Here is a 13,837-nt window from a genome sequence, read left to right on the forward strand (position 1 = left end):
AACAATTATTACAACCATTTTGCTAATTATACTTCTCTTGCACGTGAGAAAATGGATATAGCCTCTCCCCTACGTTAACCACGAAACCGAAGCAAAGTGATTGGTTGAAATGTGTTTTGCGTTCTGTGATGTCACAGTCAACCAGTTTTGGCGGGAAACCAAAGCAAGGTTGGGCACAAAAGGCGCCCAGTTACGTTTTGTTGTTGTTGTTGTTGTTTTCGTTTTAACTCGGCGAGAACTCGGGAAACGAGGAGGAGAGAGTCTCGATTGCGAGAGGGACCTGGGTGGAGGGGAGTGATGGGGAGACTCCTACTCAAGGTCCTCCATTTTCTGCCTACAAGATGCTCGCGTGTGTGATGGCGGTGATGATGATGATGTTCTTCGAAATGGCTTATTTTACCGAGGCAAAAAGCCCACTGGCCGATTCAGCTCTTTTTCAGAAGCGACCTGCCACAAATGATGGCTCAACGAAGTGGGTTATTATCGCGTGGAAATGTATAGCAGCCAAATACTCTAAACGTGTCGTGTCGATTTTAAATATGGAGGGGGAAAACAGGATGACCACGCGACCACGGGGGGAGAGAGAGACGCGCAAACCCCAAATATGCAGGCATGAGGGTCGGGATCGAACCCACGACATTCTGTCTACCAAGCGAGGGAGATGGCATTTCGGGTGGTTTCAGCCAAGTATGTCTGAATTTTAAGCGGTTAGAGTTGTTGTTGTTTTCCCGCCTTTTATTACAATTTTGAGCAGTTACGGTTTTTGAAATTTTGATCCCAAACATTTTGCTTCGAGCTGCTTGCTTTGTGATGTTGGTGAATTATTTTCAGTGCCCATACAAACGTCTTTGTCCTGGCGAGGCGGTGCTACTCACCAGAGGACTCTGCCCGCAAGCTTGCTAAAAGTAAGTGTCACGTAAGGACACCTCAGGGTAATTCATTAACACATCACGGCATTTGACTCGCCATCGTGCCAAGACGGTGGTCACCTTCATCAGATGCGCCTTCTGCGGCCGTCTGGAACGCTCTTCATTCCGATATTAGGAAGCAACTGGAACAATGCACTTTCAAATCATTCAGATTGAAATCTCATTTCTTTCTAACTGCTTTTTGTGTTTAGTTTGTTGTCCTTCCCCGGCACCTCCGATTAGCACGGTTGGCTAGATACTGTGCATACATAAAATGAAGACAACTTCATGGCAATTGTCACAGGCAATAGTCCCTGCACCATTTCCTATTGACAGACGTTTTGTTGTCCAAATGTTAACTCATGATTGCCGCAACCCACTTGTAGACTGATTTAGCTACACTTTACTATTTCGATGCCAGCGATGATCGCACGCGAACAATCGTGGCCTGAAGGTACGGAGAATGTATATGGTGACCCCTTGCATCAGCCACAATATTACATTGAACACGTCATGTGGTATTCGTACCCCCTTGGGTTTCAGTGGTAGTGTCTCAAGATTCCAAAAGCAACTAAAAAAAGGGGTAACATTTGTTCGAATCAGAAATATTCATCTCGACTGGAGGAGGAATCCGATTAGCTACAAAGCTCTTTTTCGAAGATGTCCCGTAGGGGTGGGTCTGCAAAGTTACGAGCATTCATGAACAAAAAAAACGATCGGAGGGCAAAATAGAGATAGGGTAAGTAAGTCGCCTAAATAACAAACATATAAAAGTACAAATTGTGAGAATAGGTTTTCCCCTTTTTTCTGGCAACAAAACAGGTGTTAAGATGTGAAAACACCAAACTGAAACCTACAGTACAAATTGCATGAGTACATAAATTCCTGTCGATTTTTCAACACTAAATGACATGGGGTCAGGATTGGACCCAGCCAGGATGGCGTGGGTTGGCAGTGGTGGGGGCGGGTGGTGAAGGGCCGGGGGGGGGGGGAGGAGTGGGGTGTGTGTGTCGTCATAAACAGACCTTTCAGTGTGTTATTAAAACTACACTTTTTAACACAACCATATATACACATACTGGGCTATCACTTATAGTTAGTTAGAGATCACACTTTGCACGGGCGGTGCCTCACAAACATTTTACGAAGAGAGTTGATATTACGAACTGTTGTGAAATGATAAATAAGCAGTTTTGTGTTGTTGTTGTTGTTGTTGCTGTTTATCCCCCCCCACTCCCGCCTCTCTTCCTCTCCACGGAGAGATATTGAGTGGCAAATTCCGGTGCCGGTGTGAAGTGAGGTGAGCGGGTCCCCGGAGGAGGAGGTGGAGGGATGTGCCCGCGATTGTGGTGCCACGTGCCCTGTGGTGCCACGTGCCCTGTTGTGCCACGTGCCCTGTGGTGCCACGTGCCCTGTGGTGCCACGTGCCCTGCGGTGCCACGTGCCCTGCGGTGCCACGTTCCCTGTGGTGCCACGTGCCCTGCGGTGCCACGTGCCCTGCGGTGCCACGTGCCCTGCGGTGTCACGTGCCCTGCGGTGCCACGTGCCCTGTGGTGTCACGTGCCTTGCGGTGCCACGTGCCCTGCAGTGCCACGTGCCCTGCGGTGTCACGTGCCCTGCGGTGTCACGTGCCCTCGCCTGGTTTGTTGTTTGTCCCTCCCTCGCTCGAGTCATCGTCTCTTTTCCACGCGTTGTGCCGCTCGTCCAACTGTGTTTTGAAGGAACGCGAAAAACTCGACTACTGTTAAAAAAGACACGCGAACAAAAACCTACTGTGTTAGAATAACACAAAAAACTCGGTTACCGTTAAAATAACACAAAAACTCGGCTACTGTTAAAATAACACAAAAAAACTCGGCTACTGTTAAAATAACACTATACTCGACTACTGTAAAAAATAGCACGAAACTCGACTGTGTTAAAATAACACAAATCTCGACTACTGTAAAAATAACACAAAATCTCGACGGTGTTAAAAATAACACAAAAATTCGACAGAGTTCAATGAATACAAAACTCGACTGTGCTACAAAATAACGCAAAAACTCCACGACGCATTTGTCGATAACGCTCATTAGCTTAAAGAGAGATAAGAAAAAATATATAACAAGCGACTGTTATTGTATTTAAAGTGGTGAGATCCTTTTATTTCATATATTTCAAATATTGCTCCTGTAGGCAATTCAAATAAATCTATGTATTGGAGTCAGTCTAATAAATATCGCACACCTTCCTGCCTTTGACATTCCTCCTCCTCCTCCTCGAAGACACTGGAGGTCCCATCAACCGCATGAGAATATCAGGCAGACGCGCCCACATCCCCTTCATCAATAGAACATCAGAGACACGAGGCACACGAGTGCGGCCATGCATCCAAAACTGTGGCCCGTACAGATGGCAGTGTTCTTCATTGTAAGGCCCCGTGGGTCACAGGCGGTCTCTGGGTGGACTTCAGTGCGGCCCCTGACAATACACGAATGGTGAGACTAACCCCCCCCCCCCATCATCATCATCATCGTGTTGTTGTCACCCACCACCCCCATCCCCCAATGGTTTCAAACGTAGCGGCGGCCCTCCTCACACTGATGATGTCTTATCGGCGAAAGTGGCCCCGCTCGTAAAAAAAAAATAGTGAGTGAATAACACTGGCACAGAGTAAACCGCTGTGGTCTGCGCGCCTTCAACGGAGGATCACCAAAACTACACGAAGTCTCTCTCTCTGCTGAAGCCCTCTCGTCACGGTTGGCAGACCTCGATATTGGCATCTGTAGCTCGTGAACGGATCTCTGCTGCCATCATGCGCAAGGATAGAATGAATGGTCTAATATCGGCTACCTCGTGACCTAGATTTTATTTTTTATTAACCATCTTGTTTATTCATAATAAAGGTTTTTTTTGGGTTATATCGCGTTATTTATAAATGTGTCGTAACCCTCCACCACCCGACACGGCCAATCAGCAAAAAAAGTGTCACGTTGACAAAAGACAAATAGTTCACTACTTTAGCTCACCGGTGTGTTGAAGAGTGAATCCACAACATTTACACACCGGTGGGCTAAAGTAGTGAACTATTTGTCTTTTGTCAACGTGACACTTTTTTGCTGATTGGCCGTGTCGGGTGGTGGAGGGTTACGACACATTTATAAATAACGGGATCTAACCCAAAAACCTTTATTATGAATAATATTGGTCGCGAAAGCCTACGTGTTAAACATCTTGTTACTGCCTGGAATTAGCTATGTCCTTGGACATCGAAGAAAATGCTCACCGTAGATTTGAATGTAATAATTTTCCTCGCTTTGTCATAGATAATAATACAAACGGAAAAATACCATTTACTCAACTAAGGAAAGCCTCAACAAGTCCTTACGACTTTTTTTCCAGGAGGGTTCTGCCTGCACCGGAATGTTTGAGCCGTCCGATTGATCCGTGTCTTGACACGCCGGAGCAGAAAAAAAAATGCACAGCTCACACACAGATGCATCTAAGAATTCAATTGCTGGCAGTAAATGTGCTCGCCTGGTCAACACGCCATCCGTGGTACGACCGCATGTCACGCACGCCGCGGTGCGCGCGCTGATGTCGTTCGTCACATGACACCGAAGACAAAGATGACCACGTGAGCACACACATGATCACAGCACACACGTACCCCGTATAGCCTGCATAGACTGTTGGGGCAAGTGCTGCTATCGAGCACCTATGAAGGCCAGAACGGCACACGAGGGGGTGGATGGCCAGCACCAGGCCCGGACTGCCTTTGTCTCCGTAGTGGCGATGCTTAATACACCAGGTGCTCGTATGAGGCTGAGTAGACCTAGGGGATGCCCAGATTCCGGTTTAGCTGGTCGTCACCGGTGTGGGTGGCCGTGTGCGAGAATCGAACTGGGGTCGCTGAGTTTGCACCACAGCGCGCTAACCACTAAACTACCGCTGCCACATGACGCCTAAGAACAAAGATCGCCCGTGCAGCCTTAACAGTGTTGTTGGGGCAAGTGCTGTTAGCGAGCACCTCTGAAGGCCGGCACCACACACACACACGCATGACCACGTGAGCACACATATGACCACAGCGCGCGCACACACACACACAACTGTTTGTGTTTTAGTAGCCGTTTTGTCAGTTGTAACTCCCCAAGTTTTCCCTGCGGGTTTATTGCGTTATTGAATAACTCTCTTGTATGGTCCAACCCCAACCCCCTCCACCCCCACCAATTCGCAGGGCACCGGAGAGACACGCGTGCCACCTCGTGGCCTAGACCGGGTGGCACCGCTGCAAATGCTCAATGGACCGCTTTGCTTTGCGATCCTGAGCGGGGCTGAGGTCCAGCCAGCGGTGAAGTCACAGCGATGTTCTGCCTGAGTACCTTCTGCAGCGCTGGTTCCCTGTGTACACAACAAAGCATAAACGTGCTAATTGATTCTGTCAATTATTCGTTAAGTCACTCTCTGTCTCTCTCTCTCTCTGCAAGCGTAATGAGAGCGGACATACTGAACTAATTATTTGGTGCGATTTCGCTGGCTGCCGTGAACAAGCGCGCATAACAAGAATAAATTCCAACACATTAATCAATCACACTGCCTTAAAAGGAAACATAAATATATAGTATATATAAAATGGGATGAAGTCGAAAGTTCCCTATGTTGTGCGATGTAGACGTTCCATATGTCACATATTAAATATATGGTATGTCGAAGTTATTTCATTTTAAATCGGTTACTCTGTCGAATACGGATGGCTTTTGTGTCTGCCCACCGTGATTAAAAATGGGGCTGTCAAGCACAACTGGTTACGAGTGTTTACCTTGTTTGTTTGTCACATCACGTGATAACCCACGCACATAAGACCACGTCAGGTAGCGTAAGTGTTACAGCCGCTGTTTTGTCTGGTTAATCGCGGATATACCTCTCGTTGCTATCGACACGTGACAAAAGGTGTGGCCCTAATCAAAATCAGAATCGATTTTTCCTGGAGAAATCCGATGAGCTATTAAGCTCTTTCATCACAGATATCCAGTAGGGGTGGCGGGTCAGAAAGTGACAGCAACAAACAGCACGGAAAACCCCGATCAGAGTGCCAAGAATGCAAAGGAAAGGAAAGCAACTCACTAAACACAAATACATAAAATATAGAAAGTATATAAGTTCCAATTGCGTAAGTACACCAATTCCCAAGCTTGGGCAAGGCAGCAAAAACAACAGCAAGGACGGTCTCAGACCATACCAAGGCAACGACACGCAGTCCCTAAATAAACATCGCAAAGGTTATAAGAGTTACGCGTCTACAAATGCACTTGCTCACTATCAGACACCGTGCCAACCGAATCTCAACGTGCCTCGCTGCAGAATCACTGGGCCAACAATTCAGGATGATACGATCCGCGAGCAGTGGGAAGACCACGAGAAGCCACAAGAGCATACTGGGTTTCCCCCCCCCCACTCGCTCTATGCGGTAGTAGCAGTGGTGGTAGATGCGTTCCGCACGAGGAGACAGCTGCCGGTCGAGTTGCGAACACAGTACACACACAGAGCACACGACACAATGTCTTCACATGTCCCACCGCATAGCAGTCGTATGTAGAGTGAATGTAAACCGCATAGAGCGAATTGTGGGTACAAAATAGGTGAGGAATCGCCCAAAGCGAACCCGCGTAGAGCGGAACAAATCTGTGTTGGAGTTTGGGTGAGCGCGGCGCAGGAAGCTGAGGCCCCTGACCATGCGGACGCAACGTGCTCTGTGCAACTGAACCAGCCTCGGGCACTGTTTGTGGGCTCTCTGCCGCGGGAGACCAATTCGTGATACCACTCAGCGAAATGACCCCCACTCACAGCGATGTCAATTGGGAAATTGCATGGAGCCTGTGCTGTGGTTAACTTGTCCACATCCACGCCTCCGTGCCCCCCCCCTCCCTGCTCCCCCCCCCAAAGCTCCCGGGAACAGGTAGTGATGTTTTATTGTTCCCACGTAGCAATTCAGAGCTCTTTGCGTCATGAGATGTCCGAATCAGGCGTCCATGTCTTTGTAGCCATCTGCTGTCCCTCCCGATTCTCGCTCACGGCCACCAACACCCAGTGACGATTGTACGAAAGGGTTCTGGGCCGACCCTAGGTCGACTCAGCCTCAAATGAGTACCTGGTGCGGTGTGCAAACATCGCTACTCGGGAGACAAAGGCGGCCGGGCGTGGTGCTGGCCACCCACCCCCTCGTCTGCCACAGTTCCGGCCTTTATCAGGTGCTCGCTAACAGCACTTGGCCCAACAACAGGCTATACGGGGGGGGGGGGGGGGTCTGTGTATTTGTCATGGGGAGTGTGTAGGTGTGTGATGTGTCTGGGGAGATCTCTCTGCGCGCGTGTCCAGAGTAGACTGGGTTCGTCGTTCGGAATGGCAAGAGTGGCGGTGACATCGAACCGTGCCAATACTCCGATGAGCACGGTGCGAAAGAAGTTCAACACACTATGCGTACACACAGACAAGTCGCCACCTAAAGACTTCGCTCCAGGCAGTCTCTCGCGTTGATGCGCAGAATAAAGACGTTGCCGCGAGGGTCGTACTCGTTGGAAACACAACAAAGTGCTTGCCGCACGTGCAGCACAGTACCTCGGCGTATTCTCGTCAAGGGAGCATAAACCATCGCGCGAACTCCGCCCATCATCATCCTCGCAAGCATCAGCAGCAGCAGCATCAGCAGTAGCAGCATCAGCAGCATCAGTAGCAGCATCAGAAGCAGCATCAGCAGCAGCATCAGCAGCATCAGCAGCGGCTTTTGGCTAAAGCATCAAATTCAATGATCACATCAATAACACTGTGTAACATGTTTTGTTTGATCCTGGGTAGCAAGTATTATTTCCTAATTGCAGACGTCTCAAAAGTACAAAGAATGGCTCTAATTCCCGACAAACTTTGCTTTTGTGACCAGGACATTGATATTTTAAAATGTACCTATTTTCCAGAACATTCCAAATATATTCAGTGCTGAGTAACTTCTATAATTAGACGCTCGCTGTCAATCCACCGCTGGTTTGGAGGTGGGGTGAAGGCCTCCTCACGCCGCGTCGTTCGTGGTTATGGGGGGGGGGGTGGGTGGGTAGGTTGGGGGGTGGTGGTTGAGGAGGGGGGGGGCTGTGTGACCATACTTCACCAGGCACGTCAGCCATGCCCGGCGATGAAGAATTCCGATCGTCGTGTTCATCGCGCCGAGTGGCTGAAATAACGAACGGGCAGCTGCCGCTTCCACACTGATGAGGACAAACGAAGAAGTCTTCCGCCTCATCTTTTTGTTGTTGTTGTTTCTTTGACCTCTCACCGAAAATTGGTTTCCCTCTCGAAGGGAACAGCGCGTGGGCCCTGCTTAAAAAAAAAATATTCACAAAGAACCGGGCGCAAGTTTGCGACAGCCGCCGTGTTTTTTTGTTCGTGTTTGTTTGGAGGGTTCATCTCCGTCGCGTGCCTCTCCGGTAGCAGTGTGCGACTGTGGCCATCCTGAAACGGACCGAACGAACACACAAAGAGGACTTTGGGAGATACGACCCACGGGATTCTTGCAGGGCATGCTCCTGGCGGTGGCGGTGGCTATGCATCACGTGGCCTCTAATCCAGCGATGGGTTGGTGGGTCGGACATTGGCAAAAAAAATATGATTGCTTAACATAACCCCATGATGAATGCACGTCGAACTTCTTTCGCATCGTACCTTAGCCAACCGTGCTAATCGAAGATGCGGTGGGAAGGACAACGTGATACTTTGAGCCACGCCGGTGAGTCATTTTGACTTCAACTGGACGACCACCAACACCATCATCATCATCATCTGAAATATCCCCAAGAATCACTCGAGGCAACCAATGTTGCTGATCAGTGTAACCTTTTAACCACTTTACAACGAAAGCTTGAAAGCCTTTATACATTAGCACTGAGCATACATCTGTTCATCCCTTGGTCCGTCCATCCCTCTCTGTAGCAGCGGGGGAGCGGGTGGGACGCCGTAACCCACTTTCGGCGAATCCAACATAAACCGAACGTCCATTTGTACGAACATTTGCTGTGTTGCGGAAGTATTTCATCATCGTCATCATTATCATCCATGACCAATCCACGACTGGATGAAGGTCTCCGCCGCTACCTCTCGCCATCCTGCGATGCAACGATCCACCTCGCAGACCCGCCGGCAAGATGTGGGCTACCGTGACTGGTATACAGGAGGCTCGTGGGTTCGATCCCGATCCCGACCCTGACGACGCCTGTTTATTTAGAGTCTGCACGTGTCTCTCCCCGTGGTCGAGCGTGGATTTGTTTCCGCGTCCCCGTCTCCCCCTACCCCCCCCCCCCCTCCCTCATTTAGAAACATGCTGTTGGAGTATTTAGCTGCTATACATTACCACACGATAAGCCACTTCGTTGAGCTATCCATTGTGTGGCCAGCTCGCTTCTGAAACAAATAGCCACATAGCTCAATGGGCCTTACCTTGTAGACGAAACAATATTTTTGGGTTTAAAAAAAATATTTTTAAATAGCTGCACGTAAACCGATGCCATCGCTCCATCCCTTTATTCGTCCCTGTTTGATGCGTTCCATTAATTGGCTGTCACCATGTTTTTCATACGCTCGCCCAAGGACCACGATTTCTCCAGAATCAGAAGATTGATTTAGACTGCAGGAGGAATCCGATGAGCTATAAAGCTCTTTTTTTTACAGATGTCCAGTAGGGGCACGGGGTCAGAACGTTACAACAACAGTACAAAAACACAACAGGAGTGCGGAGTATGGGAAAGGTAAACAAATCACAAACAAAATACAAGTAAAACGAAAATATGTTTTATATTACCAGGTAAAGCTCACTGAGCTTATTCCTCAGAAGCGATCTGGCCACAAACGATAACTCAACGAAGTGGCTTATCACGTGGAAAGTTATAGCAGCCCAAAAGTCTGAATGCTCTAAATAATCTAAATACTTTAAATTATTATCCGCAACAACGTCACTACTTACTTTTACAAAAGCGAATCTGTTTGGTGTAATAAAAGTGTAGCTGTTACATTTTTGTAAACTGTTTGTTTGTATATAGATATAAATATATTTTACATATAATTGTGAAAGCCTAGTAGTTTGATGTTTTATCCCTGCACTGCAGCGTGTAGGTATGTTTACAATGTCACACTTTCGCCGATAACATTTTAGTTGCTTAAATTGCAGTAATTGGAAACGGTCCTCCCTACCTAATTGGCATGTTTAAAATTTTCCGTGTCAAACTGTTGGGTAAAGACATTCTTAATATATGTTTTGGCTCGTTCATCAGTGATGAATCACAATAATGATTTCGAATACCGGACCCGTTGAGTTAACCACTTAACACACATATATATGTATATTCTCTAGGATTTTAAGAATATTCTGGCGAAAGAATTGCATCGATGGGAGCATGAATTGAAAATTTCGAGCGATTTTAAATTAGCCGTGCCGCTCTTCTGTATTCGTTACTACATCCTCTTCAGTGTCACCATCGATGACACATCTCTTCCTCCTCCTCCTCCTCCCTGCTCCTCCTTCACCGTAGAGCTGGTGAAGCAGCAATCGTTTGATGTCGAGGTTGGCGATCCGTTCAACGGCTTCAGGTGAGGCAGAGTGCGAGCCAGCCGCGATGCCACCGGCAATGGATCTCCCAGGGCCCAGGGAGATGGGCGGCACGTGGGGCGATTGTCTGACTCGAGGTCGGTTGGTCACGGTCACAGTCCGGGCCGCCGCCGCTCCTCGCGAAGCAAGGGGCCGCGTCTCGTTCCCTGGCGGCCCTGTCCTCCAGCGGTCGATGGTCCTTCGAGTTTTCCGCGGAAGGGGTAAACCTCTTTGGGGGCGGGGGGGGGGGGGGGGACTTCAGCGTCCGAGGGTCGATCGCCGCCAGGTTGAGATGTGGCGACGTTTGCAGTCAGCCGGCAGTGGCGTCATCGAGAGGTAGGGCTGCCATCGGTTTGTCGGGATTGGAGTGTATTGGGATTGGAGTGTATTGGGATTGGAGTGTATTGGGATTGGAGTGTATTGGGATTGGAGTTTATTGGGATTGGAGTGTATTGGGATTGGAGTGTATTGGGATTGGAGTTTATTGGGATTGGAGTGTATTGGGATTGGAGTTTATTGGGATTGGAGTGTATTGGGATTGGAGTGTATTGGGATTGGAGTGTATTGGGATTGGAGTGTATTGGGATTGGAGTGTATTGGTGATTGGAGTGTATTGGGATTGGAGTGTATTGGGATTGGAGTGTTTTGGGATTGGAGTGTATTGGGATTGGAGTGTTTTGGGATTGGAGTGTATTGGGATTGGAGTGTTTTGGGATTGGAGTGTATTGGGATTGGAGTGTATTGGGATTGGAGTGTATTGGGATTGGACGGTATTGGGATTAGAGTGTATTTGGATTGGAGTGTTTTGGGATTGGCGTGTATTGGGATTGGAGTGTATTGGGATTGGAGTGTATTGGGATTGGAGTGTATTGGGATTGTCGTGTATTGGTGATTGGAGTATATTGGGATTGGAGTGTATTGGGATTGGAGTGTTTTGGGATTGGAGTGTATTGGGATTGGAGTGTTTTGGGATTGGAGTGTATTGGGATTGGAGTGTTTTGGGATTGGAGTGTATTGGGATTGGAGTGTATTGGGATTGGAGTGTATTGGGATTGGAGTTTATTGGGATTGGAGTGTATTGGGATTGGAGTGTATTGGGATTGGAGTGTATTGGGATTGGAGTGTATTGGGATTGTCGTGTATTGGTGATTGGAGTGTATTGGGATTGGAGTGTATTGGGATTGGAGTGTTTTGGGATTGGAGTGTATTGGGATTGGAGTGTTTTGGGATTTGAGTGTATTGGGATTGGAGTGTTTTGGGATTGGAGTGTATTGGGATTGGAGTGTATTGGGATTGGAGTGTATTGGGATTGGAGGGTATTGGGATTAGAGTGTATTTGGATTGGAGTGTTTTGGGATTGGCGTGTATTGGGATTGGAGTGTATTGGGATTGGAGTGTATTGGGATTGGAGTGTATTGGGATTGTCGTGTATTGGTGATTGGAGTGTATTGGGATTGGAGTGTATTGGGATTGGAGTGTTTTGGGATTGGAGTGTATTGGGATTGGAGTGTTTTGGGATTGGAGTGTATTGGGATTGGAGTGTTTTGGGATTGGAGTGTATTGGGATTGGAGTGTATTGGGATTGGAGTGTATTGGGATTGGAGTGTATTGGGATTAGAGTGTATTTGGATCGGAGTGTTTTGGGATTGGCGTGTATTGGGATTGGAGTGTATTTGGATTGGAGTGTTTTGGGATTGGAGTGTATTGGGATTGGAGTGTATTTGGATTGGAGTGTATTGGGATTGGAGTGTATTGGGATTGGAGTGTATTGGGATTGGAGTGCATTGGGATTGGAGTGTATTGGGATTGGAGTGTATTGGAGTGTATTGGGATTGGAGTGTATTGGGATTGGAGTTTATTGGGATTGGAGTGTATTGGGATTGGAGTGTATTGGGATTGGAGTGTATTGGGATTGGAGTGTATTGGGATTGTCGTGTATTGGTGATTGGAGTGTATTGGGATTGGAGTGTTTTGGGATTGGAGTGTATTGGGATTGGAGTGTTTTGGGATTGGAGTGTATTGGGATTGGAGTGTATTGGGATTGGAGTGTATTGGGATTGGAGTGCATTGGGATTAGAGTGTATTTGGATTGGAGTGTTTTGGGATTGGCGTGTATTGGGATTGTCGTGTATTGGAATTGGAGTGTATTGGGATTGGAGGTATTGGGATTGGAGTATATTGGGATTGTCGTGTTTGGATTGGGTGTATTGGATTGTGTGGGGTTTGGGATTGGAGTGTATTGGGATTGGAGTGTTTTGGGATTGGAGTGTATTGGGATTGGAGTAGTGTATTGGGATTGGAGTGTATTGGGATTGGAGTGTATTGGGATTGGAGTGTATTGGGATTAGAGTGTATTTGGATTGGAGTGTTTTGGGATTGGCGTGTATTGGGATTGGAGTGTATTTGGATTGGAGTGTTTTGGGATTGGAGTGTATTGGGATTGGAGTTTATTGGGATTGGAGTGTATTGGGATTGGAGTGTATTGGGATTGGAGTGTATTGGGATTGGAGTGTATTGGGATTGTCGTGTATTGGTGATTGGAGTGTATTGGGATTGGAGTGTATTGGGATTGGAGTGTTTTGGGATTGGAGTGTATTGGGATTGGAGTGTATTGGGATTGGAGTGTTTTGGGATTGGAGTGTTTTGGGATTGGAGTGTTTTGGGATTGGAGTGTATTGGGATTGGAGTGTTTTGGGATTGGCGTGTATTGGGATTGGAGTGTATTTGGATTGGAGTGTTTTGGGATTGGAGTGTTTTGGGATTGGAGTGTATTGGGATTGGAGTGTATTGGGATTGGAGTGTTTTGGGATTGGAGTGTTTTGGGATTGGAGTGTTTTGGGATTGGAGTGTATTGGGATTGGAGTGTTTTGGGATTGGCGTGTATTGGGATTGGAGTGTTTTGGGATTGGAGTGTATTGGGATTGGAGTGTTTTGGGATTGGAGTGTTTTGGGATTGGAGTGTTTTGGGATTGGAGTGTATTGGGATTGGAGTGTTTTGGGATTGGCGTGTATTGGGATTGGAGTGTATTTGGATTGGAGTGCATTGGGATTGGAGTGTATTGGGATTGGAGTGTTTTGGGATTGGCGTGTATTGGGATTGGAGTGTATTGGGATTGGAGTGCATTGGGATTGGAGTGTATTGGGATTGGAGTGTATTGGAGTGTATTGGGATTGGAGTGTATTGGGATTGGAGTTTATTGGGATTGGAGTGTATTGGGATTGGAGTGTATTGGGATTGGAGTGTATTGGGATTGGAGTGTATTGGGATTGTCGTGTATTGGTGATTGGAGTGTATTGGGATTGGAGTGTTTTGGGATTGGAG

The sequence above is a fragment of the Petromyzon marinus genome, chromosome 43 (genome assembly GCF_048934315.1).
Source record: "Petromyzon marinus isolate PM22_M1 ecotype Great Lakes invasive population chromosome 43, UKy_Petmar_22M1.pri1.0, whole genome shotgun sequence".
NCBI lineage: Eukaryota > Metazoa > Chordata > Hyperoartia > Petromyzontiformes > Petromyzontidae > Petromyzon > Petromyzon marinus.